At 44.3% G+C, this 25,251-nt stretch overlaps 25 pseudogenes; all 25 read left to right on the top strand.

The window, feature by feature from the left end:
- Positions 1 to 1,218: 1,218 nt before the first annotated feature.
- LOC148254625 (5S ribosomal RNA) lies at positions 1,219 to 1,336 on the top strand (annotated as a pseudogene).
- A 3,830-nt stretch (positions 1,337 to 5,166) lies between these two features.
- On the top strand, positions 5,167 to 5,285 carry LOC148254624 (5S ribosomal RNA; annotated as a pseudogene).
- Positions 5,286 to 5,487: 202 nt separating this feature from the next.
- On the top strand, positions 5,488 to 5,606 carry LOC148254623 (5S ribosomal RNA; annotated as a pseudogene).
- Positions 5,607 to 5,809: 203 nt separating this feature from the next.
- On the top strand, positions 5,810 to 5,928 carry LOC148254622 (5S ribosomal RNA; annotated as a pseudogene).
- Positions 5,929 to 8,648: 2,720 nt separating this feature from the next.
- Positions 8,649 to 8,767, top strand: LOC148254621 (5S ribosomal RNA; annotated as a pseudogene).
- A 207-nt stretch (positions 8,768 to 8,974) lies between these two features.
- LOC148254620 (5S ribosomal RNA) lies at positions 8,975 to 9,093 on the top strand (annotated as a pseudogene).
- Positions 9,094 to 9,591: 498 nt separating this feature from the next.
- Positions 9,592 to 9,710, top strand: LOC148254619 (5S ribosomal RNA; annotated as a pseudogene).
- A 206-nt stretch (positions 9,711 to 9,916) lies between these two features.
- Positions 9,917 to 10,035, top strand: LOC148254618 (5S ribosomal RNA; annotated as a pseudogene).
- A 206-nt stretch (positions 10,036 to 10,241) lies between these two features.
- Positions 10,242 to 10,360, top strand: LOC148254617 (5S ribosomal RNA; annotated as a pseudogene).
- A 531-nt stretch (positions 10,361 to 10,891) lies between these two features.
- LOC148254616 (5S ribosomal RNA) lies at positions 10,892 to 11,010 on the top strand (annotated as a pseudogene).
- A 200-nt stretch (positions 11,011 to 11,210) lies between these two features.
- On the top strand, positions 11,211 to 11,329 carry LOC148254615 (5S ribosomal RNA; annotated as a pseudogene).
- Positions 11,330 to 11,534: 205 nt separating this feature from the next.
- LOC148254614 (5S ribosomal RNA) lies at positions 11,535 to 11,653 on the top strand (annotated as a pseudogene).
- Positions 11,654 to 12,507: 854 nt separating this feature from the next.
- On the top strand, positions 12,508 to 12,626 carry LOC148254613 (5S ribosomal RNA; annotated as a pseudogene).
- Positions 12,627 to 14,119: 1,493 nt separating this feature from the next.
- Positions 14,120 to 14,238, top strand: LOC148254612 (5S ribosomal RNA; annotated as a pseudogene).
- Positions 14,239 to 14,769: 531 nt separating this feature from the next.
- On the top strand, positions 14,770 to 14,888 carry LOC148254611 (5S ribosomal RNA; annotated as a pseudogene).
- A 667-nt stretch (positions 14,889 to 15,555) lies between these two features.
- Positions 15,556 to 15,674, top strand: LOC148254610 (5S ribosomal RNA; annotated as a pseudogene).
- Positions 15,675 to 16,615: 941 nt separating this feature from the next.
- LOC148254609 (5S ribosomal RNA) lies at positions 16,616 to 16,734 on the top strand (annotated as a pseudogene).
- Positions 16,735 to 18,263: 1,529 nt separating this feature from the next.
- On the top strand, positions 18,264 to 18,382 carry LOC148254608 (5S ribosomal RNA; annotated as a pseudogene).
- A 1,628-nt stretch (positions 18,383 to 20,010) lies between these two features.
- LOC148254607 (5S ribosomal RNA) lies at positions 20,011 to 20,128 on the top strand (annotated as a pseudogene).
- Positions 20,129 to 20,465: 337 nt separating this feature from the next.
- On the top strand, positions 20,466 to 20,583 carry LOC148254606 (5S ribosomal RNA; annotated as a pseudogene).
- A 1,182-nt stretch (positions 20,584 to 21,765) lies between these two features.
- On the top strand, positions 21,766 to 21,883 carry LOC148254605 (5S ribosomal RNA; annotated as a pseudogene).
- Positions 21,884 to 22,676: 793 nt separating this feature from the next.
- On the top strand, positions 22,677 to 22,794 carry LOC148254604 (5S ribosomal RNA; annotated as a pseudogene).
- A 1,319-nt stretch (positions 22,795 to 24,113) lies between these two features.
- Positions 24,114 to 24,232, top strand: LOC148254603 (5S ribosomal RNA; annotated as a pseudogene).
- Positions 24,233 to 24,438: 206 nt separating this feature from the next.
- Positions 24,439 to 24,557, top strand: LOC148254602 (5S ribosomal RNA; annotated as a pseudogene).
- A 206-nt stretch (positions 24,558 to 24,763) lies between these two features.
- Positions 24,764 to 24,882, top strand: LOC148254601 (5S ribosomal RNA; annotated as a pseudogene).
- The last annotated feature ends 369 nt before the right edge of the window (positions 24,883 to 25,251 follow it).

The raw sequence follows: 25,251 nt of genomic DNA, 5'->3' as shown, positions 1-25,251 counted from the left end.
AAAATTTGAGTCACGGCACCGGGACATTTCGCATAATATTTTTTGCACATTCAATTAAAGTTCATCACGTGATCAGAGTGTAATTGCGAGCATCTTAAATAGTAAAACAATGAAAAACAAGGTGCAGCGAGCGATCTGTTCATATGGGTATAAGTCGAGGCGCCGGGGCATTTATCTTAATATTAGAACTAGAAGTAGAGGTGAGGTGCGCACTCAGAGAAATAAATGATGGGAGGGGAGAGTGAAGGAGAAGGGGTATATATATTTGCTACGCAAACTAAAAAGGGTGGGATCATACCAGCACTAATTCATCGGATCCCTTCAGAACTCTGCAGTTAAGCGTTCTAGGGCGAGTCTAGTACTAGGATGGGCGACTTTCTAGGAAATCTTCATGTTATACCCTTCATTTTGTAGATGGGGCATTAAATGTTATGCGAGACCAGAGCAACGGTCCATCGGTTCAATCGCAAACTTGAGTAACGGTGCAGGAGCATTTTGCTTAATATTTTTTGTGCATTTAATTAAAGTCCATCATGAGATAAGAGTGTCATTGCAAGCATCTTAAATAGTAGAACAACTATAAAAGAGGTGCGGCGGGCGATCCGTTCATATAGGCATGAGTCGAGGTGCCGGGGCATATCGCTTGATATTAGAACTAGAAGCAGAGGTGAGGTGCACGCACAGAGAAACAAATGATGGGAGGGGAGAGTGAAGGGGAAGGCGTATATCTATTTACGGCGCAAACTAGAAAAGGTACGATCATACCAGCACTAGTTCACTTGATCCAATCAAAACTCCGTAATTAAGCGTGCTTGGACGAGACTAGTACTAGGATGGGTGACATCCTAGGAAGTCCTCGTAGTGCACCATTCTTTATGCAAACGGGGCTTTAAATGTTAGGTGGGACCAAAGCTATGGTTCGCCAGTTCATTCGCAAACGTGAGTCACGGCGCCAGTGAATTTTGCCTACTATTTTTTGCACATTCAGCTAAAGTCAATCACGTAATGAGAGTGTCATTGCGAGTAGCTGAAATAGTAGAATAACGAAAAATGAGGTGCGGCGGGCAATCCGTTCATATGGGCATGAGTCGAGGCGCCAGGGCATTTCACTTGATATTATAACTAGAAGCAGAGGTGAGGTGCATGCACAAACAAACAAATGACTGGAGGGGAGAGCGAAGGAGAAGGGGTATAGGTATTTGCGGCGCATACAAGAATAGATCCGATCATACTAGCACTAGTTCACCGGATCCCATCAGAACTCTGGAGTTAAGCGTGCTTGGGCGAGAGTAGTCTAGGATAGGTGACCTCCTGGGAAGTCCTCGTGTTGCACCCTTCTCTTTTTAGACAAGACGTTAAATGTTACGCAGGACCGAAGCGATGGTCTGCCGATTCATTCGCAAACGTGAGTCACGGTGCCAGGCCATTTTGCTTAATATTTTTTGTGCATTCAATTAAAACCCATCACGTGATAAGAGTGTCATTGCGAGTATCTCAAATAGTATAATAACAAAAAACGAGTTGCGGGGGACAATCCATTCATATGGGCATGAGTTGAGGCGTCGGGGCATTTCGCTTGATATTAGAACTAGAAGCAGAGGTGAGGTGCACGCACAGTGAAACAAATGACAGGAGGGGGGAGGGAAGGAGAAGGGGTATATCTATTTGTAGCGCAAAATGGAACGAGTGCGATCATAGCAGCACTAATTCACCGGATCCCATCAGAACTCTGCAGTTAAGCATTTTTGGGCGAGAGTAGTATTAGGATGGATGATCTCCTAGGAAGTCCTCATGTTGTACCCTTTTTTTTGCAGACAGGGCATTAAATGTTACGCGGGACTAGAGCGACAATCCACCAGTTCATTCGCAAACGTGAGTCACGATGATAGGACATTTTGCTTAATATTTTTCGTGCATTCTATTAAATTCCATCATGTGATATGAGTGTTATTACGAGTATCTTATATAGTAGAACAACAAAAATAAAGGTATGGCGGGCGATCCGTTCATATGGGCAGGAGTCGAGACGCTGGGGCATTCGCTTGATATTAGAACTAGAAATAGAGGTGAGGTGTGCGCGCACAGCGAAACAAATGATGGGAGGGGGAGCGAAGAAGAAGGGGCACATGCACTTGTAGTGCAAAATGGTACATGTGCGATAATACCAGCACTAATGCACTGATCCCATAAGAACTCTACAGTTAAGTGTCCTTGGGTGAGAGTAGTACTAAGATGGTTGACCTCTTGGAAAGTCTTCGTGTGTCACCTATTTTTGTGCACACGAGAAAATAAATGTTACATGCGAATAGAACCACGGTCTATCGGTTCATTCGCAAGTGTGAGTCACGGTGTCAGGACATTTTGCTGAATATTTTTTGTGCATTCATTTATAGTCTACCACATGATAAGAGTATCTTTACGAGCATCTTACATAGTAGAACAATAAAAAACGAGGTGCGACAGGCGGTCCGTTCATCTAGGCTTGAGTTGAGCCGCCAGGCATTTCGCTTGATATTAGAATTAGAAGCAGAGGTGCGGTGTATGCACACAATGAAAAAAATGATGGGAGGGGGGAGGGAAAGAGAAGGGGTATGTCTATTTGTAGTGTGAAATGGAACAGGTGCGATCGTACCACCACTAATTCGCCGGATCCCATCAAAACTCCACAGTTAAGCATTTTTGGGCGAGAGTAGTACTAGGATGGTTAACCTCCTAGAAAGGTCTCGTGTTGCACCCATCTTTTCACAGACGGGACATTAAATGTTACGCAGGACTGCAGTGATGATCCGCCAGTTCATTTGCCAACGTGAGTCACGGCACCAAGGTATTTTGCTTAATATTTTTTGTGCTTTCAATTAAAACTCATCACGTGATAAGTGTGTTATAACAAGTATCTTACATAGTATAATAATAAAAACAGAGGTTCGACGGGTGATCCATTCATATAGGCATGAGTCGAGGCGTCGGGCATTTCACTTGATATTATAACTAGAAACAGAGGTGAGGTGTGCGTGTAAAGTGAAACAAATGACGGGAGGGGGGAGGGAAGGAGAAGGGGCATATGCATTTGTAGCGCGAAATGGGACGGGTGCGATCAGATCAGCACTAATGCACCGAATCCCATAAGAACTTTGCAGTTAAGTGTCCTTTGATGATAGTAGTACTAAGATGGTTGACCTCTATGAAAGTCTACGTATTGCACCTATTTGTTTGCACACAAGGAAATAAACGTTACGTGTGACCGAAACTAAGGTCCGTTGGTTCATTCATAAATGTGAGTCGCGGCGTTGGGGCATTTTTGTTAATATTTTTCGTGCATTCAGTTATAGTCGACCATGTTATAAGAGTCTCATTATGAGCATCTTACATAGTATAACAACGAAAAATGAGATGCGACGAGTGGTCCATTCATCTGGGCGTGAGTCATGCCTTCGGGGCATTTCGCTTGATATTAAAATTAAAAGCAGAGGGGCAGGGTTCGTGCACAGCCAAAAAAGTGACAGGAGGGGGGAGGGAAGGAGAATGGGTGTATGTATTTGCAGCGCAAAATGGAACAAATACGATCATACTAGCACTAATTCACCAGATCCCATCAGAACTCCGCAATTAAGCTTTTTTGGGCGAGAGTAGTACTAGAATGGGTGACTTCTTTGGAAGTCCTCGTGTTGCACCATTCTTTTTGCAGACAGGGCGTTAAACGTTACGTAGGGTCGGAGCGATAATTCATCGGTTCAGTCGCAAACGTGAGTCACGGTGTCAGAGTATTTTACTTAATATTTTTTGTTCATTCAATTAAAGCTCATAACGTGATAAGAGTACTATTACGAGTATCTTACATAATAGAACAATGAAAACAGAGGTGCAGCAGGCGATCCATTCATACGGGCATGAGTCGAGGTTTCAGGGCATTTCGTTTGATATTAGAACTAGAAGCAGAGGTGAGGTGTGTGCGTATAGTGAAACAAATGGCGGGAGGGGGAAGGGAAGGAGAAGGGGCACATTTATTTGTAACGCGGAATAGGACGGGTGCGATCAGACAAGCATTAATGCACTGAATCCCATAAGAACTCTGTAGTTAAGTGTCCCTTGGTAAGAGTAGTGCTAAGATGGTTAACCTCTTGGAAAGTCCTCGTGTTGCACCTGTTTTCTTGCACACGTGACAATAAACATTATGCGCGACCAGAACCACGATCCGTTAGTTCATTCGCAAACGTGAGTCGCAGTGTCAGGAAATTTTGCTTAAATAATTTTCATGCATTCATTTATAGTTCACCACGTTATAAGAGTCTCATTATGAGTATCTTACATAGTAGAACAACGAAAAATGAGGTGCGGCGGGCGAACCATTAATCTGAGCGTGAGTCAAGCCACCGCGGCATTTCACTTGATATTAGAATTAGAAGAACAAGTGCGGGGTGCACGTACAGTGAAAAAAATGACGAGAAGGGGGAGGGAAGGAGAAGGGGCATATGTATTTGCAGCATGAAATGGAATGGGTGCAATCATACCAACACTAATTCACTGGATCCGACAAGAACTTTGCCGTTAAGCATTTTTGGGTGAGAGTAGTACTAGGATGGATGACCTCCTGGGAAATTATCGTGTGCACCCTTTTTTTTGCAGACAATACGCTAAACGTTACGCGAGACCGGAACGACGATCTACCAATTTATTTGCAAACATCAGTCACAATGCCGGGGCATTTTTCTTAATATTTTTCATGCATTCAATTAAAGATCATCACGTGATAAGAGTGTTATTACGAGTATCTTATATAGTAAAACAATGAAGCACAAGGAAATAAATGGCAAGAGGGGGGGAAGGAGAAGGAGTGTATGTATTTGCAGCGCTAAATGAAACTGTTGTGATTATACCAGCACTAATGCGTCGGATTCCATTAGAACTCCACAATTAAGTTTGCTTAGGATGGGTGACCTCATAGGAAGTCCTCGTGTTGCACCCAGTTTTATGTAGATGGGGCATTCAATGTTACACGCGATTGGAACTATTATCTGCTGGTTTATTCACAAATGTGAGACAAGGTGCCAGAGCATTTTACTTGATATTAGAACGAGAAGCAGAGGTGCAATGTGCACGCACAAGGAAACAAATTATGGGAGGGGGGGAATGAGAAGAAGTGTATGTATTTACAGCGCATAATGAAACAGTTACGATCATACCAGCATTAATGCACTTGATTCCATCAGAACTCTGTAGTTAAGTGTGATTGGGAGAGATGAGTACTAGGATGGGTGACCTCTTGGGAAGTCCTCGTGTTGTATCCATTATTTTACAGATGGGGTGTTCGATGTTACACGCGATTGGAACTATGGTCCACTGGTTTATTCGCAAATGTGAGCTAAGGCTCTAAGGCATTTTACTTGATATTAGAACAAGAAGCAAAGGTGTAGTGTGCACACATAAGGAAACAAATGACGGGAGGTGGGAGGGAAGGAGGAGTGTATCATCTGCAGTGCGGAATAAAATGGATGCGATCATACCAATACTAATGCACTGGATCAAATCAGAATTTTGCAGTTAAGTGTGCTTGGGCGAGAGTAGTACTAGGATGGGTGACCTCCTAGGAAGTCCGCGTGTTGCACTCATTTTTTTACAGATGGGGTGTTCGACGTTACGTGCGACTAGAATTATGGTCTGCTGGTTTATTTACAAATGTGAGTCAAGGTGCTGGGGCATTTTACTTGATATCAGAACGATAATTAGAGGTGCAGTGTGCACGCACAAGGAAACAAATGACGGGAGGGGGGAGGGAAGGATGAGTGTATGTATTTGCAGCGCGAACTGAAACGGGTGCGATCATACCAGCACTAATACACCAGATCCTATCAGATCTCTGTAGTTAAGTGTGCTTGCGCGACAGGAGTACTTCGATGGGTGACCTCCTGGGAAGTCCTCATGTTGTACCCATTTATTTGCAGATGGAGTGTTCAACATTACGCGCGACTGGAACTATGGTCTGCTAGTTTATTCGCAAATGTGAATCAAGCCGTCGGGGCATTTTACATAATATTAAAACGAGAAGCAGAGGTTTAGTGTGCACACACAAGGAAACAAATGATGGGAGGGGGGAGGGAACAACGCTAATACACCGAATCTCGTAGGAACTCTAAAGTTAAGTGTCCTTTGGTGAGAGTAGTTTTAAGATGGTTGAACTCTTGGAAAGTCCTCGTTTTGCACCTGTTTCTTTGCATATGAGGCAATAAACATTACGGACGACAACTGTCAATTCATTCGTAAATGTGAGTCGCGGTGTCAGGGCATTTTGGTTAATATTTTTCGTGCATTCATTTAAAGTCCACCACGTTATAAGAGTCTCATTACGAGCATCTTACATTGTAGAACAACAAAAAATGAATGTGTGGCGGACGGTCATTTCATTTGGGCATGAGTCGAGCCACTGACGCATTTCGCTTGATATTAGAATTATAAGCAGAGGTGCAGGGTGCGCGCACAGTGAAAAAAATGACAAGAAGGTGGAGGAAAATAGAAGGGGTATATGTATTTGCAGCGCGAAATGGAACGGGTGCGATCACACCAGTACTAATTCACCAGATTCCATCAGAACTCCGCAGTTAAGCATTTTTGGGTAAGAGTAGTATTAGGATAGGTGACCTCTTGGGAAGTCCTCATGTTATGCCCTTTTTTTTATAGACGGGGCATTAAATGTTATGCAAGACCAGAGCGATGATCTGCCGGTTTATTCGGAAACATGAGTCACGGCACCAGAACATTTTGCTTAATATTTCTCGTGCATTCAATTAAAGCCCATAATGAACACGAGTACTATTATGAGTATCTTACATAGTAAAATAATGAAACAAGATGTGCAGCGGGCAATCCGTTCAAATGGGCATGAGTCGACGCGCCTGGGTATTTCACTTGATATTAAAACTTGAAGTAGAGGTGAGGTGTGCGCGCACAGAGAAGCAAATGGCAAGAGGGGAGTGAGAAGGAGAAGGGGTACATGTATTCGCGACGCGAAGTAGAACTGTATTGATTATACCAGCAATAATTCACCGGATCCCATCAGAACTCCAGAGTTAAGCGTGTTTGGGCAAGAGTAGTCTAGGATGGGTGACCTCCTGTGAAGTCCTCGTGTTGCACCCTTCTTTTTGCAGACAAGGCGTTAAAAGTTATGCAGAACCGGAGCAATGGTCTGCTGGTTTATTCACAAATGTGAGCCACGGTGCCGAGGCATTTTGCTTAATATTTTTTGTGCATTCAATTAAAGCTCATCACGTGATAAGAGTGTCATTGCGAGTACCTTAAATAGTAGAACAATGAAAACAGAGGTGAGACGGGCGATCCATTCATATGGGCATGAGTCGAGGCGCCGGGGCATTTCGCTTGATATTAGAACTAGAAGCAGAGGTGAGGTGTGTGTGTACAGCGAAACAAATGACGGAAAGGCGGAGGGAAGGAAAAAAGGCACATGCATTTGTAGTGTGGATTGGGACAGGTGTGATCAGACCAGCACTAATGCACCAAATCCCATAAGAACTCTGTAGTTAAGTGTCATTTGGTGAGAGTAGTACTAAGATGGTTGACCTCTTGGAAAGTCCTCTTGTTGCAACTATTTTTTTGCACACGAGGCAATAAACATTACGCCCGATGGGAACAACGATCCATCGGTTCATTCTCGTTTTAATATCAACTAAAATGCCCCGGCACCGTGATCACATTTGCGAATAAACCAGTGGACCATAGTTTCAGTCGCGCGTAAGGTCGAAGGTCCCATCTGCAAAAAAATTGGTGAAACATGAGGACTTCCCATAGTCCACCACGTGATAAGAGAGTCATTACGAGCATCTTACATAGTAGAACAACGAAAAAAAATGTGTGGCAGGTGGTCCTTTAATCTGGGCATAAGTCGAGGCGCTGGAGAATTTTTCTTGATATTAGAACTAGAAACAAAGTGCAGTGTGCGCGCACAGTGAAAAAAATGATGGGAAAGGGGAGGAAAGGAGAAGGGGTATATGTATTTGCAATGCGGAATGGAAGGGGTGCGATCATACCAGCACTAATGCATCGGATCTAATCGAACTTCATAGTTAATTATGCTTGAGCGAGAGTAGTACTAAGATGGGTGATCTCTTAGGAAGTTCTCATGTTGCACCCTTCTTTTTGCAGATTGGATGATAAATGTTACGCAGGACTAGAGCGATAGTCACCGGTTAATTCACAAACGTGAGTCACGGCGCCGGAGCATTTTGCTTAATATTATTCGTGCATTCAATTATAGCCCACCACGTGATAAGACTATTATTAGGAGCATCTTACATAGTAGAACAACAAAAAATGAGGTGCGGCACGTGTTCCATTCATATAGACATGAGTCGAGGCACCGGGGCATTTCGCTCGATATTAGAACTAGAAGTAGAGGTGTGTTTCCCGCACAGCGAAACAAATGACGGAAAGAGAGAGGGAAGGAGAAGGGATATATGTCTTTATGCGCGAATGGAACTAAGATTCGCTAGTTTATTCACAAATGTGAGTCAGGGCCCCGGGGCATTTTACTTGATATTAGAACGAGAAGAAAAGGTGTTGTGTGCACGCACAAGGAAACAAATGACGGAAAGGGGGAGGGAAAGTGAATGAGTGTATGTATTTACAGCATGGAATGAATGATGTGCGATCATACCAGCATTAATGCACCGGATCCCATCAGAATTCCACAGTTAAGTGTGCTTGGGTGAGAGTAGTACAAAGATGGGTGATCTCCTGGGAAGTTCTCGTGTTGCACCTATTTTTTTGCTGATGGGTCATTCGACGTTACGCGCAGATGGAACTATGGTTCGCTGATTTATTCACAAATATTAGTCACGGCGCCGCGGGCATTTTACTTGATATTAGGACGAGAAGTAGAGGTGCAGTGTGCACGCACAAGGAAACAAATTACGTGAGGGGGGAGGGATGGAGAAGGAGTGTATGTATTTGCAGCGCGGAATGACACAAGTGCGATCATACCAGCACTAATGCACCGGATCCCATCAGAACTCCGCATTTAAGTGTGCTTGGGCGAGAGTTGTACTAGGATGGGTGACCTTCTGAAAAGTCTTCGTGTTGCACCCATTTTTTTGCAGATGGGTCGTTCGACGTTACGAGCGACTGGAATTATGATCCACTAGTTTATTCGCAAATGTGAGTCACGGCGCTGGGCAATTTTAATTGATATTAGAATGAAAAGGAGAGGTGCAGTGTGCACGCAAAAGGAAACAAATGACGAGAGGGGGGAAGGAAGGAGAAGGAGTGTATGTATTTGCAGCACAGAATAAAACAGGTGTGATCATGCTAAAACTAATGCACCGGATCCCATCAGAACTCCACAATTAAGTGTTTTTGGGCGAGAGTAGTACTAGGATGGGTGACCTCCTGGGAAGTATTCGTTCGAAGTTACGTGCGACTAGAACTATGGTCCACTGCTTTATTCACAAATGTGAGTCACGGCATTGGGGCATTTTTCTTGATATTGTAAATAGAAGGAGATATGCAGTATGCACGCACAAGGAAACAAATGATGGGAGGGGGGAGGAAATGAGGAGTGTATGTATTTGTAGCGCCTAATGAAATAGGTGCGATCATACTATCACTAATGCACCGGATCCCATCAGAACTACGCATTAAAGTGTGCTTGGGCAAGAGTAGTATTAGGATGGGTGACCTCCTCGAAAGTACTTGTGTTGCATCAATTTTTTTGCAGATGGGTTACTTGACGTTACGCACGACTGAAAATATGGTCCGCTGGTTTATTCGCAAATATGAGTCACGGTGGCGGGGCATTTTACTTGATATTAGAATGAGAAGGAGAGGTGAAGTGTGCACGCACAAGAAAACAAATGACGGGAGGGTGGAGAGAAGGAGAAGGTGTGTATACATTTGCAGCGTGGAATGAAACAAATGCAATCATACCAGCACTAATGCATCAGATCTCATCAGAACTCGGCAGTTATGTGTGTTTGGGCGAGAGTAGTACTAGGATGGGTGACCTCCTAGGAAGTCCTCGTGTTGCAACTATTTTTTTGAAGATGAGTCATTCGACGTTACGCGAAACTGGAACTATGGTCCACTAGTTTATTCGCAAATGTGAATCACAGAACTAAGATATTTTACTTGAAATTAGAACGAAAAGGAGAGGTGCAGTATGCACGTAGAAGGAAACAAATGACGAGAAGGGGGAGGAAAAGATAAGGAGTGTATGTATTTGTAGCGCGGAATGAAATAGGTGCGATCATACTAGCACTAATGCACCGGATCCCATCAGAACTACGCATTAAAGTGTGCTTCGGTAAAAGTAGTATTAGGATGGGTGACCTCCTCGAAAGTATTTGTGTTGCATCAATTTTTTTGCAAATGGGTCACTTGACGTTACACATGTCTGGAAATATGGTCCGCTGATTTATTCACAAATGTGAGTCACGGCACCGGGGCATTTTACTTGCTATTAAAAGGAGAATGAGAGGTGCAGTGTGCACACACAAGGAAACAAATGATGGGAAGGGGGAGGGAAAGAGAAGAAGTGTATGTATTTGCAGTGCATAAAAAAATAGATGCGATCATACCAGCACTAATGCACCGAATCCCTTCTGAATTCTACAGTTAAGTGTGCTTGAGCGAGAGTTGTACTAGGATGGGTGACCTCCTCGGAAGTACTCGTGTTTTACCTATTATTTTACAGATGGGTCGTTCGACGTTATGCGCGAGTGGAAGTATGGTCTGCTGGTTTATTCACAAACGTTAGTCACGGCGCCGATGCATTTTACGTGATATTAAAACTAGAATGAGAGGTGCAATGTGCAGGCACGAGGAAACAAATGACGGGAAGGGGGAGAGAATGAGAAAGAGTTTATTTATTTTCAGCGCGGAATGAAACTAGTGCGATCATACCAGCACTAATGCACCGGATCCCATCAGAACTCCGCTTTTAAGTTTTCTTGGGTGAGAGTAGTACTAGGATGGGTGACCTCCTCGGAAGTACTTGTGTTGCACCCATTTTTTTACAGATGTGTCGCTCGATATTATGTGCAACTGAAACTAGCTGGTTTATTCGCAAATGTGAGTCACGGCACCGGGGCATTTTACTTGATATTAGAAGGAGAATGAGAGGTGTATTGTGCACGCACAAGGAAATAAATGACGGGAAGGGGGAGGGAAGGAGAAGAAGTGTATGTATTTGCAACACAGAATGAAATATTTTCGATCATTGCTGCACTAATGCACTGGATCCCATCAAAACCCCGCAGTTAAGTATGCTTGGGCGAGAGTAGTACTAGGATGGGTGACCTCCTGGGAAGTCCTCGTGTTGCAAACATTTTTTCGCAGATGGGTCGTTGGATGTTATGCGCGACTGGAATTATGCTCCGCTGATTTATTCGCATATGTGAGTCACGACGCCAGGGTATTTATTTGATACTAGAACGAGAAGGAGAGGTGCAGCATGCACGCACAAGGAAACAAATGAAGGGAGAGAGGTGGGAAGGAGAAGGAGTGTATGTATTTACAGCGCAGAATGAAACAGGTGCCATTATACCATCACTAATTCACTGGATCCCATCAGAACTCCGCAGTTAAATGTGCTTGGACGAGTGTAGTACTAAAAGTGGTGACCTCCTGGGAAGTTCACGTGTTGCACCCATTTTTTTGCAAATGGGTCTTTCGACGTTACGCGCGACTGGAATTATGGTCTGCTTGTTTATTCGTAAATGTGAGTCACGGCACTGGGGCATTTTACTTGATATTAGAACGAGAAGGAAAGGTGCAGTGTGCATGTACAAGGAAACAAATGACGGGAGTGGGGAGGGAAGGAGAAAGAGTGTATGTATTTGCAGCGCGGAATGAAACATGTGCAATCATACCAACACTAACGCACCGGATCCATTCAAAACTCCGCATTAAGTGTGCTTGGGAGAGAGTAGTACTCTGATTGGTGACCTCATGGGAAGTCCTCGTGTTGCACCCATTTTTTTTCAAATGGGTCGTTTGACGTTACGCACGACTAGAACTATGGTCCGCTGATTTATACGTAAATGTTAGTCACGATGCCGATGCATTTTAATTAATATTAGAACCAGAAGGAGAGGTGCAATGTGCACGAAAAAGGAAACAAATGACGGGAGGGGGGAGGGAAGGAGAAATAGTGTATGTATTAGCAGCGTGGAAGCAAATAGGTGCGATCATACCAGCACTAATGCATCGGATCCCATCAAAACTTTGCAGTTAAGTGTTCTTTGGCGAAAGTAGTACTAGGATGGGTGACCTCCTGTGAAGTCCTCGTGTTGCACCCATTTTTTTCAAATGGATCGTTCGACGTTACGCGCGACTGGAACTATTGTCCGCTGGTATATTCACAAATGTGAGTCACGGCGCCGGAGCATTTTACTTGATATTAGAACGAGAATGAGAGATGCAGTGTGCACGCACAAGGAAACAAATGATGGGAGGGGAGAGGGAAGGAAAAGGAGTGTATGTATTTACAGCGTGTAAGCAAATAGGTGCTATCATACCAGCACTAATGCACCAGATCCCATCAAAACTTTGTAGTTAAGTGTTCTTTGGCGAGAGTAGTACTAGGATGGGTGACCTCCTAGGAAGTCCTCGTGTTGCACCCATTTTTTTTCAAATGGATCGTTCGACGTTATGCGCGGCTAGAACTATTGCCTGCTGGTTTATTTAGAAATGTGAGTCACGGCACCGGAGCATTTTACTTAATATTAGAACAAGAATGAGAGGTGTAGTGTTCACGCACAAGGAAACAAATGACGGGGGGGGAGGGGAGGGAAGGAGAAGGAGTGTATGTATTTGCAGCACGAAATGAAACAGGTGTCGTTATACCATCACTAATTCACCGTATCCCATTAGAACTCCGTAGTTAAAGGTGCTTGGGCGAGTGTAGTACTAGGAGTGATGACCTCCTGGGAAGTCTTCGTGTTGCATTAATTTTTTTTCAGATGGGTCGTTCGACGTTACGCGCGACTAGAACTATGGTCCGCTGGTTTATACGTAAATGTTAGTCACGGCGCCGAGGCATTTTAATTAATATTAGAACGAGAAGGAGAGGTGCAATGTGCACGAAAAAGGAAACAAATGACGGGAGGGGGGAGGGAAGGAGAAATAGTGTATGTATTAGCAGTGTGGAAGCAAACAGGTGCGATCATATCAGCACTAATACATCGGATCCCATCAAAACATTGCAGTTAAGTGTTCTTTGGGGAGAGTAGTACTAGGATGGGTGACCTCCTGTGAAGTCCTCGTGCTGCACCCATTTTTTTTCAAATGGATTGTTCGACGTTACGCGCGACTGGAACTATTGTCCGCTGGTATATTCGCAAGTGTGAGTTACGACGCCAGAGCATTTTACTTGATATTAGAACGAGAATGAGAGGTGCAGTGTGCACGCACAAGGAAACAAATGATGGGAGGGGAGAGGGAAGGAAAAGGAGTGTATGTATTTACAGCGTGTAAGCAAATAGGTGCTATCATACCAGCACTAATGCACCAGATCCCATCAGAGCTCTGTAGTTAAGTGTTCTTTGGCGAGAGTAGTACTAGGATGGGTGACCTCCTGGGAAGTCCTCGTGTCAAATGGATCGTTCGACGTTACGCGCGGCTAGAACTATTGCCTGCTGGTTTATTCAGAAATGTGAGTCACGGCACCGGAGCATTTTATTTGATATTAGAACAAGAATGAGAGGTGTCGTGTTCACGCATAAGGAAACAAATGACGGGAGGGGGGAGGGAAGGAGAAGGAGTGTATGTATTTGCAGCGCGGAATGAAATAGGTGTCGTTATACCATCACTAATTCACCGTATCCCATTAGAACTCTATAGTTAAATGTGTTTGGGCGAGTGTAGTACTAGGAGTGGTGACCTCCTGGGAAGTCTTCGTGTTGCATTAATTTTTTTACAGATGGGTTGTTCGACGTTACACACGACTAAAACTATTGTTCGCTGGTTTATTCATAAATGTGCGTCACGGCGCTGGGGAATTTTACTTGATATACAAACTAGAAGGAGAGGTGCAGTGTGCACGCACAAGGAAAAAAATGACGTGAGGGGGGTGGGAAGGAAAAGGAGTGTATGTATTTTTCGCGCAGAATGAAACAGGTGCGATCATACCAGCTCTAATGCACTGGATCCAATTAGATCTCTGCAGTTAAGTTTGCTTGGGCAAGAGTAGTACTAGGATGGGTGACCTCTTGGGAAGTCCTCGTGTTGCATATATTTTTTTGCAGATGGGTCGTTCGATGTTACGCGCGATTAGAACTATTATCCGCTAGTTTATTCGTAAATATGAGTCACGGCGCCGGGGCATTTTACTTGTTATTATAATAGAAGGAGAGGTATAGTGTGCACGCATAAGGAAACAGATGACGGGAGGGGAGAGGGAAGGAGAAGGAGTGTATGTATTTGTAGTGCGAAAGTAAATAGGTATGATCATATCAGCACTAACGCACCGAATCCCATCAGAACTCTAAAGTTAAGTATGCTTGGGCGAGAGTAGTACTAGGATGGTTGATCTCCTGGAAAGTTCTTGTGTTGCACCCATTTTTTTTTCAGATGGATCCTTTTACATTACACGCGACTAGAACTGTGGCCCGCTGGTTTATTCATAAATGTGAGTCACGACGCCGTGATATTTTAATTGATATTAGAACGAGAAGGAGAGGTACAGTGTGCACGCACAAGGAAATAAATGATGGGAGGGGGGAGGAACGGAGAAAGAGTGTATGTATTTGCAGCGCAGAATAAAAAAGGTGCGATCATACCAGCACTAATGCATCGAATTCCATTAGAACTCTGAAGTTAGTTGTGTTTGGGCGAGAGTAGTACTAGGATGGTTGACCTCCTGGGAAGTCCTCGTGTTGCACCCATTGTTTTTCTGATGGATTGTTCGACATTACGCACGACTGGAACTATGATTCACTGGTTTATACGCAAATGTGAGTCACCATGCTGGGGTATTTTAATTGATATTAGAACGAGAAGGAGAGATACAGTGTGCACCTATTTTTTTGCAGATGGGTCGTTCGACATTACGTTCTACTAGAACTATTGTCCGCTGGTTTATTCGCAAATGTGAGTCACGGCGCTGGAGAATTTTGCTTGATATTAGAACGAGAAAGAGAGGTACAGTGTGCATGCACAAGGAAACAAATGACAGAAAGGGGGAGGGAAGGAGAAGGAGTGTATGTATTTGCAGTGCGAAATAAAGCATGTGCCATCATACCAGTACTAATGCATCGGATCCCATCAGAACTCCGCAGTTAAGTGTGTTTGGGCGAGAGTAGCATTAGGATGGCTGACCTCCTGAGAAGTCCTCGTGTTACACCAACTTTGTGGCAGATGGGTTGTTCGACATTACGCGTGACTAGAACTATGGTCCGCTGGTTTATTCACAAATGTGAGTCACGATGCCTGGGCATTTTACTTGATATTGGAATGGGAAGGAGAGGTGTAGTGTGCACGCACAAGGAAACAAATTATTGAAAGGGGGAGGGAAGGAGAAGGAGTGTATGTATTTGCAGCTCGGAAACAAATAGGTGCGATCATACCAGCACTAATGCATCGGATCCAATCAGAACTCCACAGTTAAGTGTGCTTGGGCGAGAGTAGTACTAAGATGGGTGGCCTCTTGGGAAGTTCTTGTGTTGCACCTATCTTTTTACAGATGGGTATTTCGACGTTACACGCGACTTGAACTATGATCCGTTGGTTTATTAGCAAATGTGAGTCACGGTGCCGAGGTATTTTACTTGATATTAGAACGAGAAGTAGAGGTGTAGTGTGCACGCCCAAGGAAACAAATGAGGGGAGGGGGAGGGATGGAGAAGGACTGTATGTATTTGCAGTGCGTAATGAAACAGGCACGATCATACCAACACTAATGCACCGTATCCCATAAGAACTCAACTAGGATGGGTGACCTCATTTGATGTTCTCGTGTTGCACCTATTTTTTTTACATATGGGTCATTCGACATTACGCGTGACTGGAATACATTGGATCCCATCAGAACTCCGCAGTTAAGTGTGCTTGGGGGAGAGTAGTACTAGGATGGGTGACCTCCTTGGAAGTTCTCGTGTTGCACCCATTTTTTGGCAGATGGGTTATTCGACGTTACGCGCGACTGGAACAATGGTCTGCTGGTTTATTCGCAAATGTAAGTCATGGCGCTGGGGCATTTTAATTGATATTAGAATGAGAAAGATTGGTGCAGTGTGCACGCACAAGGAAACAAATTACGGGAGGGGGCAGGGAAGGAGAAGGAGTGTATACTTCCAGTGCCGAAGCAAACAAGTGCGATCATACCAGCACTAATGCACCGGATCCCATCAGAACTCCGCAGTTAAGTGTGCTTGGGTGACCTCTTGAAAAGTCCTCATCTTGCACCTATTTTTTTGCACATGGGTCGTTTGACGTTATGCGCGACTAGAACTATGGTGTGCTGGTTTATTCTCAAATGTGAGTTACGGCGCCGGGGCATTTTACTTGATATTAGAACGAGAAGTAGAGGTATAGTGTGCACACACAAGGAAACAAATGAGGGGAGGGAGGAGGAAAGGAGAAAGAGTTTATGTATTTGAGTGCGGAATGAAACAGGTGCGATCATACCAGCACTAATGCACCGGATCCCATCAGAGCTTCGCATTTATATGTGCTTGGGCAAGAGTAGTACTTGGATGGGTGACCTTATGGGAAGTACTCGTGTTGCACTCATTTTTTTTTAGATGGGTCATTCGACGTCACGTGCGACTGGAATTACGGTCCGCTGGTTTATACGCATATGTGAGTTACAGTTCTGAGGCATTTTACGTGATATTAGAACGACAAGGAAAGGTGCAATGTGCACGCACAAGGAAACAAATGACGGGAGGGGGGAGAGAAGGAGAAGGAGTGTATGTATTTGCAGCGCGGAATGAAACAAGTGCGATCATACCAGCACTAATGCACCGAATACCACCGAACTTTGCAGTTAAGTGTGTTTGGGCAAGAGTAGTACTAGGATTGGTGACCTTCTTGGAAGTCCTTTGCAATCATTTTTTTGCAGATGGGTCGTTCGACGTTACGCGCAATTGGAACTATGTTCCGCTGGTTTATACGCAAATGTTAGTTACGGTACTGGGGCATTTTAATTGATATTAGAACGAGAAGGAGAGGTGCAATGTGCAAGCACAAGAAAATAAATGACAGGAGGGGGGAAGGAGAAGTAGTGTATGTCTTTGCTGCGCGGAATGAAACATGTGCGATCATACCATCACTAATGCACCGGATCTCATAAAAACTTCACAGTTATGTGTGTTTGGGCAAGAGTAGTACTACGCAGTTGAATTTGCTTGGGCGAGTGTAGTACTAGGAGTGGTGAACTCCTGTGATGTCCTCGTGTTGGACCTATTTTTTTCAGATGGGCCGTTCGAAGTTACGCGCGACTGGAACTATATTCTGCTGGTTTATTCGCAAATGTTAGTTAAGGCGCCGAGGTATTTTTTTTGATATTAGAACGAGAAGCAGAGGTGCAGTGTGCACGCACAAGGAAAAAAATGATGGGAGGGGGGAGGGAAGAAGAAGGAGTGTATGTATTTGCAGCGCGGAATGAAACATGTGCGATCATACCATCACTAATGCACCGGATCTCATAAGAACTTCACAGTTATATGTGCTTGGGCAAGAGTAGTACTAGGATGGGTGACCTCCTCGGAAGTACTCGTGTTGCACCCATTTTTTTGTAGATGGGTCGCTCGATGTTACGCGCAACTAGAACTATGGTCCGCTAGTTTATTCGCAAATGTGAGTTACGATGCCGAGGCATTTTACTTGATATTAGAAGGAGAAGGAGAGGTGCACTGTGCACGCACAAGGAAACAAATGACGGGAAGGGGGAAGGTAGGAAAAGAAGTGTATGTATGAGCAGTGCATAATGAAAGAGGTGCCTTTATACCATCACTAATTCACCGGATCACATCAAAACTCCGCAGTTAAATGTGCTTGGGTGAGTTTAGTACTAGGACTGGTGACCTCCTAGGAAGTCCCCGTGCTGCACCTATTTTTTTAAGATGGGGTGTTCGAAGTTACGCACGACTGGAACTATGTTCCGCTGGTTTATTCGCAAATGTGAGTTAAGGCGCCTGGGTATTTTACTTGATATTAAAACGAGAAGCAGCGGTTCAGTGTGCACGCACAAGGAAACAAATGACAGGAGGGGAGATAGAAGGAGAAAGAGTGTATGTATTTGCAGCGCAGAATGAAACAAGTGCGATCATACTAGCACTAATGCATCGGATCCCATCAGAACTCCGCAGTTATGTGTGCTTGGGCGAGAGTAGTATTAGGATGGGTGACCTCCTAGGAAGTACTCGTGTTGCACCGATTTTTTTGCAGATGGGTCGTTCGACGTTACGCGTGACTGGAACTATGGTCCGCCGGTTTATTTGCAAATGTGAGTCATGGCACCGAGACATTTTACTTGATATTAAAATGAGAAAGAGAGGTGCAGCGTGCACGCACAAGAAAAATAATGATAGAATGGGGAGAGGAGGAGAAGGAGTGTATGTATTTGAAGTGCGGAATCATACAGGTGCGATAGCACTAATGCACCAGATTCCATTAGAACTCTGCAGTTATGTGTGCTTGGGCGAGAGTAGTACTAGGATGGGTGACCTCCTGAAAAGTACTCGTGTTGCACCCATTTTTTTGCAGATGGGTCGTTCGACGTTACACGCGACTGGAACTATGGTCTGCTGGTTTATTCGCAAATGTGAGTCATGGTGTTGGGGCATTTTACTTGACATTAGAACAAGAAAGAGAGGTGCAGTATGCACGCATAAGGAAACATATGACGGGAGGGGGGAGGTAAGGAGGAGTGTATGTATTTGCAGCACGGAGTGAAATAGGTGTGATCATACAAGCACTAATGCATCTGATCCCATCAGAACTCTGCATTGAAGTGTGCTTTGGTGAGAGTAGTACTAGGATGGATGACCTCCTTGGAAGTACTCGTGGCTGGAACTATGGTCCGCTGGTTCATTCACAAATGTGAGTCACAGCGTCAGGGCATTTTACTTGATATTAGAAGGAGAATGAGAGGTGCAGTGTGCCTGCACAAGAAAACAAATGACGAGAGGGGGGAGGGAAGAAGAAGGGGTATATGTATTTGCAGTGCGTAATGAAACAAGTGCGATCATACAAGGACTAATGCATCAAATTCCATTTAAACTTCACAGTTAAGTGTGCTTGGGCGAGAGTAGTACTATGATGGTTGACCTCCTAGGAAGTCCTCGTGTTGCACCTATTTTTTTTTAATATTTTTCATGCATCCATTTATAGTCCGCCATGTGATAAGAGTGTCATTACGAGCATCGTAAATAATAGAACAAGTAAAACAGAGGTGCGGCTGGTGGTCTGTTCATCTTGACGTGAGTTGAGGCAACTGCATTTTGTTTGATATTACAACTAGAAGTAGAGGTGCAGTGTCCACACAGAGCGAAACAAATGATGGGAGGGGGGAGGGAAAGAGAAGCGGTATATGTATTTGAAGTGAGGAATAGGACGGGTGGGATCATACTAGCACTAGTGCATCATATCCCATCATAATCTGCAGTTAAGCGTGTTTGGGCGAGAGTAGTACTAGGATGAGTGACCTCCTGGGAAGTACTTGTGTTGCACCCATCTTTTTGCGGATAGGACATCAAACATTATGCGCAATCGTTGCCATAGTCCGCTGGTTCATTTACCGGTGTGAGTCGCCCAGCATTTTGCTTACTTATTTTTGTGCATTCATTTATAGTCCACCACATGATAAGAGAGTCATTACGAGCATCTTACATAGTAGAATAACGAAAAAAAAAGGTGTGGCGGGTGGTCCCTTAATCTGGGCATAAGTCGAGACGCTTGAGCATTTTGCTTGATATTAGAACTAGAAACAGAGATGCAGTGTGCACTCACAACGACAAAAATGACGGGAGAAGAGGTATATGTATTTACAATGCGGAATAGAAGGGGTGCGATCATACCAGCACTAATGCACCGGATCCCATCGAACTATGCAGTTAAGCATGTTTGGGCGAGAGTAGTACTAGGATCGGTAACCTCCTGAGAAGTCCTCGTGTTGCACTGTCTTTTTGCAAACGGGGCATAAAACAATACATGTGATCAGAGCAACAATCCGCTGGCGTGAGTCACGTCGCCAAGAAATTTTGCTTACTATTTTTTCGTGTATTCATTTATAGTCTACCACGTGATAAGAGTGTCATTACGAGCATCTTACATAGTAGAATAAAGAAAAATGAGGTACGGCAGGCGGTCCTTTCTTCTGGCGTGAGTCGAGGTGTCAGGGCATTTCGCTTGATATTAGAACTATAAAAAGAGGTGCAGTGTGCGCGTACAGTGAAAAAAATGACGGGTGGAGGGAGGAAAGGAGAAGGGGTATATGTATTTGCAGTGCAAAATAGAAGGGGTGCAATCATACTAGCATTAATACACCGGATCCCATCGAATTCCGTAGTTAAACGTGCTTGTGCGAGAGTAGTACTAAGATGGGTGACCTCCTGGGAAGTTCTCTTGTTGCACCCGTCTTTTTGCAGACGGGGCGTCAAACGTTACGTGCGATCGAAGTCACAGTCCGCTGGCATGAGCAGCGACGTTGAAACATTTTGTTTAATATTTTACGTGCACTTATTTGTAGTCCACCAGGTGATAAGATCTCATTACGAGAGTCTTACATTGTAGAACAACGAAAAAAGAGGCGCAAGGGGGCTCCGTTCTTCTGAGCGTGAGTCGAAGCGACATGGCATTTCTCTCTATATTAGAACTAGAAGCAGAGATGCAGTATTCTCGCACAGCGAAATAAATGAAGGAAGGGGGGAGGGAAGGAGAAGTGCTATATGTTTTTGCAGTGGGGAATGGGACAGTTGCGATCATACAAACACTAATGCACAGGATCCCATCAGAACTCTGTAGTTAAGATTGCTTGGGCGAGACTAGTTCTAGGATGGGTGACCTCCTGAAAAGTCCTCGTGCTGAACCCATCTTTTTATAGACGGGATATTAAACGTTAAGTGCGATCAGAGCCACAGTCTGCCGGTGTGAGTTGCGAGGCTTGAAAAATTTGCTTAATATTTTTCGTGCATTCATTTATAGTCCACCACGTGATAAGAGTGTCATTACGAGTATCTTACATAGTATAACAACGAAAAACGCGGTATGGCGGGCAATCCTTTCATCTGGGCGTGAGTCGAGGTGCCAGGATATTTCACTTGATATTAGAACTAGAAATAGAGGTGTGGTATGTGCACACAACAAAACAAATGACGGGAGGGGGGAGGGAAGGAGAAGGGGTAAATGTACTTGCAGCATGGAATTGAAGGGGTGCGATCATACCTGCACTAATGCTTTGGATCCCATCGAATTTCGTAGTTAAACATGCTTACGCGGAAGTAGTACTAGGATGGTATCGCGATCAAAGCCATTGTCCCTCGGAGTGAGTCGCAACGCCAAGACATTTTTCTCAATATTTTTCGTGCATTCATTTATAGTTCGCCACGTGATAAGAGTGTTATTACGAGCATCTTACATAGTAGAATAACGAAAAATGAGGTGCAAGGGGTAGTTCGTTTATGTGGGTGTGAGTCGAGGCACCAAAGCATTTTGCTCTATATTAGAACTATAAGTAGAGGTACGGTGTTGGCGCATAGAGAAACAAATAACAGGGGGGGAGGGAGAAGGGGTATATGTATTTGTAGTGCAAAATAGGAGAGGTGCGATCATACTAGCACTAATGCACTGGATCCCATCGAACTCTGTAGTTGAGCTTGCTTTGGCGAGAGTAGTACTAGGATGGGTGATCTTTTGGGAAGTCCTTGTGTTGCACCCGTCTTTTTACGGATGGGGTGTTAAACATTATGCACAATAGGAGCCATAGTCCGTCGACATGAAACGTGGCGCCAGAATATTTTGCTTAATATTTTTCGTGCATTCATTTATAGTCCACTACATGATAAGAGTGTCATTATGAACATCTTACATAGTAGAACAATAAAAAATGAGGTATGACAAGCATCCGTTTATCTAGGCGTGAGTCGAGGTGCCCAGACATTTCGCTTGATATTAGAACTAGAAACAGAGGTGTAGTGTGCATGCACAGCGAAACAAATGACGGGAGGGGGGAGGGAAGGAGAAGGGGTATATGTATTTGCAGCACAAAAAGGAAGGGGTGCGATCATACCAAAACTAATGCATCGGATCCTGTCAAACTCCGCAGTTAAGCGTGAACTGGTGAAAGCAGTATTAGGATGGGTGACCTCCTACGAAGTCCTCGTGTTCTACCCATCTTTTTATGGACGGGGCATTAAATGTTATGCGTGACCGTAGCGACAGTCCCCTAGTGTGAGTTGCGACATTGGAAAATTTTGTTTAATATTTTTCATGCATTCATTTATAGTCCATCACGAGATAAGAATGTCATTACGATTATCTTACATAGTAGAACAATGACAATAGAGTTGTGGCGGGCGATCTGTTCATCTGCGCATGAGTCGAGATGCCTTGGCATTTCACTTGATATTAGAACTAGAAACAGAGGTATGGTGTACACGCACAACAAAATAAATGATGAGAGGCGAGGGGGAAGGAGAAGTGGTATATGTATTTGCAGCGCGGAATGGAATGGGTGCGATCATACCAGCACTAATAAATTGGATCCCATCGAACTTCGTAGTTAATCGTGCTTGGGTGAGAGTAGTACTAGGATGGGTGATCTCCTAGGAAGTTCCCATGTTGCACCCTTCCTTTTATAGATGGGGTGTTAAATGTTACGCGGGACTAGAGCCACAGTCACTGGTTAATTCGCAAACGTGAGTCACGACGCCGGAGAATTTTGCTTAATATTATTCGTGCATTCAATTATAGCCCACCACGTGATAAGATTATTATTACGAGCATCATACATAGTAGAACAACAAAAAAGGAGGTGCGGCGGGTGTTCCGTTCATATAGACATGAGTCGAGGCACCGAGGTATTTCGTTCGATATTAGAACAAGAACGAAAGGTGCAATGTGCACGCACAAGGAAACAAATGACGGGAGGGGGGAGGGAAGGAGAAGGAGTGTACGTATTTGGAGCATAGAATGAAACAGGTGCAGTTATACCATCACTAATTCCCTGGATCCCATCACAACTCCACAGTTAAATATGCTTGGGCGAGTGTAGTACTAGAAGTGGTGACCTCCTAGGAAGTCTTTGTGTTGCACCTATTTTTTTCAGATGGGCGTTCGACATTACGCGCAGCTGGAACTACGGTCCACTGGTTTATTCACAAATGAGAGTCACGGTGCCGACACATTTTACTTGATATTAGAACGAGAAGGAGAGGTGCAGTGTACACGCACAAGGAAACAAATAGCGAGAGGGGGGTGGGAAGGAGAAAGAGTGTATGTATTTGGAGCGCAGAATGAAACAGGTGCAATTATACCATCATTAATTCACTGGATCCCATCACAACTCCACAGTTAAATGTGATTGGGCGAGTGTAGTACTAGAAGTGGTGACCTCTTAGGAAGTCCTTGTGCTGCACCTATTTTTTTCAGATGGGCGTTTGACGTTACACACAACTGGAACTATGGTCCGCTGGTTTATTCATAAATGTGAGTCACGGTGTCAAGACATTTTACTTTATATTAGAACGAGAAGGAGAGGTGCATTGTGCACGCACAAGGAAACAAATGATGGGAGGGGGGAGGGAAGGAGAAGGAGTGTATGTATTTGGAGCGCATAATGAAATAGATGCAGTTATACCATCACTAATTCACCGGATCCCATCACAACTCCACAGTTAAATGTGCCTGGGCGAGTTTAGTGATAGAAGTGGTGACCAACTAGGAAGTCCCCATGTTACACTCATTTTTTTGTAGATGGGTCATTCGACGTTACGCACGAGTGGAACTATGGTCTGCTGGTTTATTTACAAATGTGAGTCATAAGGCCGGGGCATTTAACTTGATATTAGAATGAGAAGGAGAGGTGCAGTGTGCACGCACAAGGAAATAAACGATGGAAGGGGGAGGGAAGGAGAAGGAGCGTATATATTTGCAGCGCAGACTGAAACGAGAGCGATCATACCAGTACTAATGAACCGAATCCCATCAGAATTTCATAGTTAAGTGTGCTAGGGTGAGAGTAGTACTAAGATAGGTGACCTCCTGGGAAGTCCTCATGTTGCACCCGTATTTTTGTAGATGGGTCATTCGACGTTACGCACGAGTGGAACTATGATCTGCTTGTTTATTCCCAAATGTGAGTCACGGCACTGGAGCATTTAACTTGATATTAGAACGAGAAGTAGAGATGTAGTGTCCACGCACAAGGAAACAAATGACGGGAGGGGGGAGGGAAGGAGAAGGACTATATGTATTTGCAGTGTGACCTGAAACAGATGCGATCATACCAGCATTAATGCACCGTATCCCATCAGAACTCTGCAGCTAAGTGTGCTTGGGCGAGAGTAGTACTAGGATGGGTGACCTCCTTGGAAGTCCTCGTGTTGCACCCATTTTTTTGCAGATGGGTCCTTCGACGTTACGTGCGACTGAAACTATGGTCTGCTGGTTTATTCGTAAATGTGAGTCACGGCACCGGGGCATTTAACTTGATATTAGAAGGAGAAGCAGAGGTGTAGTGTCCACGCACAAGGAAACAAATGACTAGAGGGGGGAGGAAAGGAGAAGGAGTGTATGTATTTGCAGCGCGACCTGAAACATGTGCGATCATACTAGCACTAATGCACTGGATCCCATTAGAACTCTGTAGTTAAGTGTGCTTGGGCGAGAGTAGTACTATGATGGGCGACCTCTTGGGAAGTATTCTTGTTGCACACATTATTTTTGTAGAAGGGTCGGTCGAAATTACGCCCAACTAGAACTATGTTCCGCTGGTTTATTCGCAAATGTGAGTCACGGTGCCGAGACATTTTACTTGATATTAGAACGAGAAAGACATTTTACTTGATATTAAAACGAGAAAAAGAGGTGCAGCGTGCACGCACAAGGAACCAAATGACGGGTGGGGGGAGTGACAAAGAAGGAATGTATGTATTTGCAGCGTGGAATGAAACAGGTGCGATCATACCAGCACTTATGCACCGGATCCCATCAGAATGCCGCAGTTAAGTGTGCTTAGGCGAGAGTAGTACTAGGATGGGCGACTTCCTAAGAAGTACTCATATTACACTAATTTTTTTGCAGATA

The sequence above is a fragment of the Carica papaya genome, chromosome 5, assembly GCF_054855325.1.
Source record: "Carica papaya isolate Zhongbai chromosome 5, ASM5485532v1, whole genome shotgun sequence".
Classification (NCBI taxonomy): domain Eukaryota; kingdom Viridiplantae; phylum Streptophyta; class Magnoliopsida; order Brassicales; family Caricaceae; genus Carica; species Carica papaya.
This window is presented reverse-complemented; position numbering and strand designations above follow the sequence as displayed.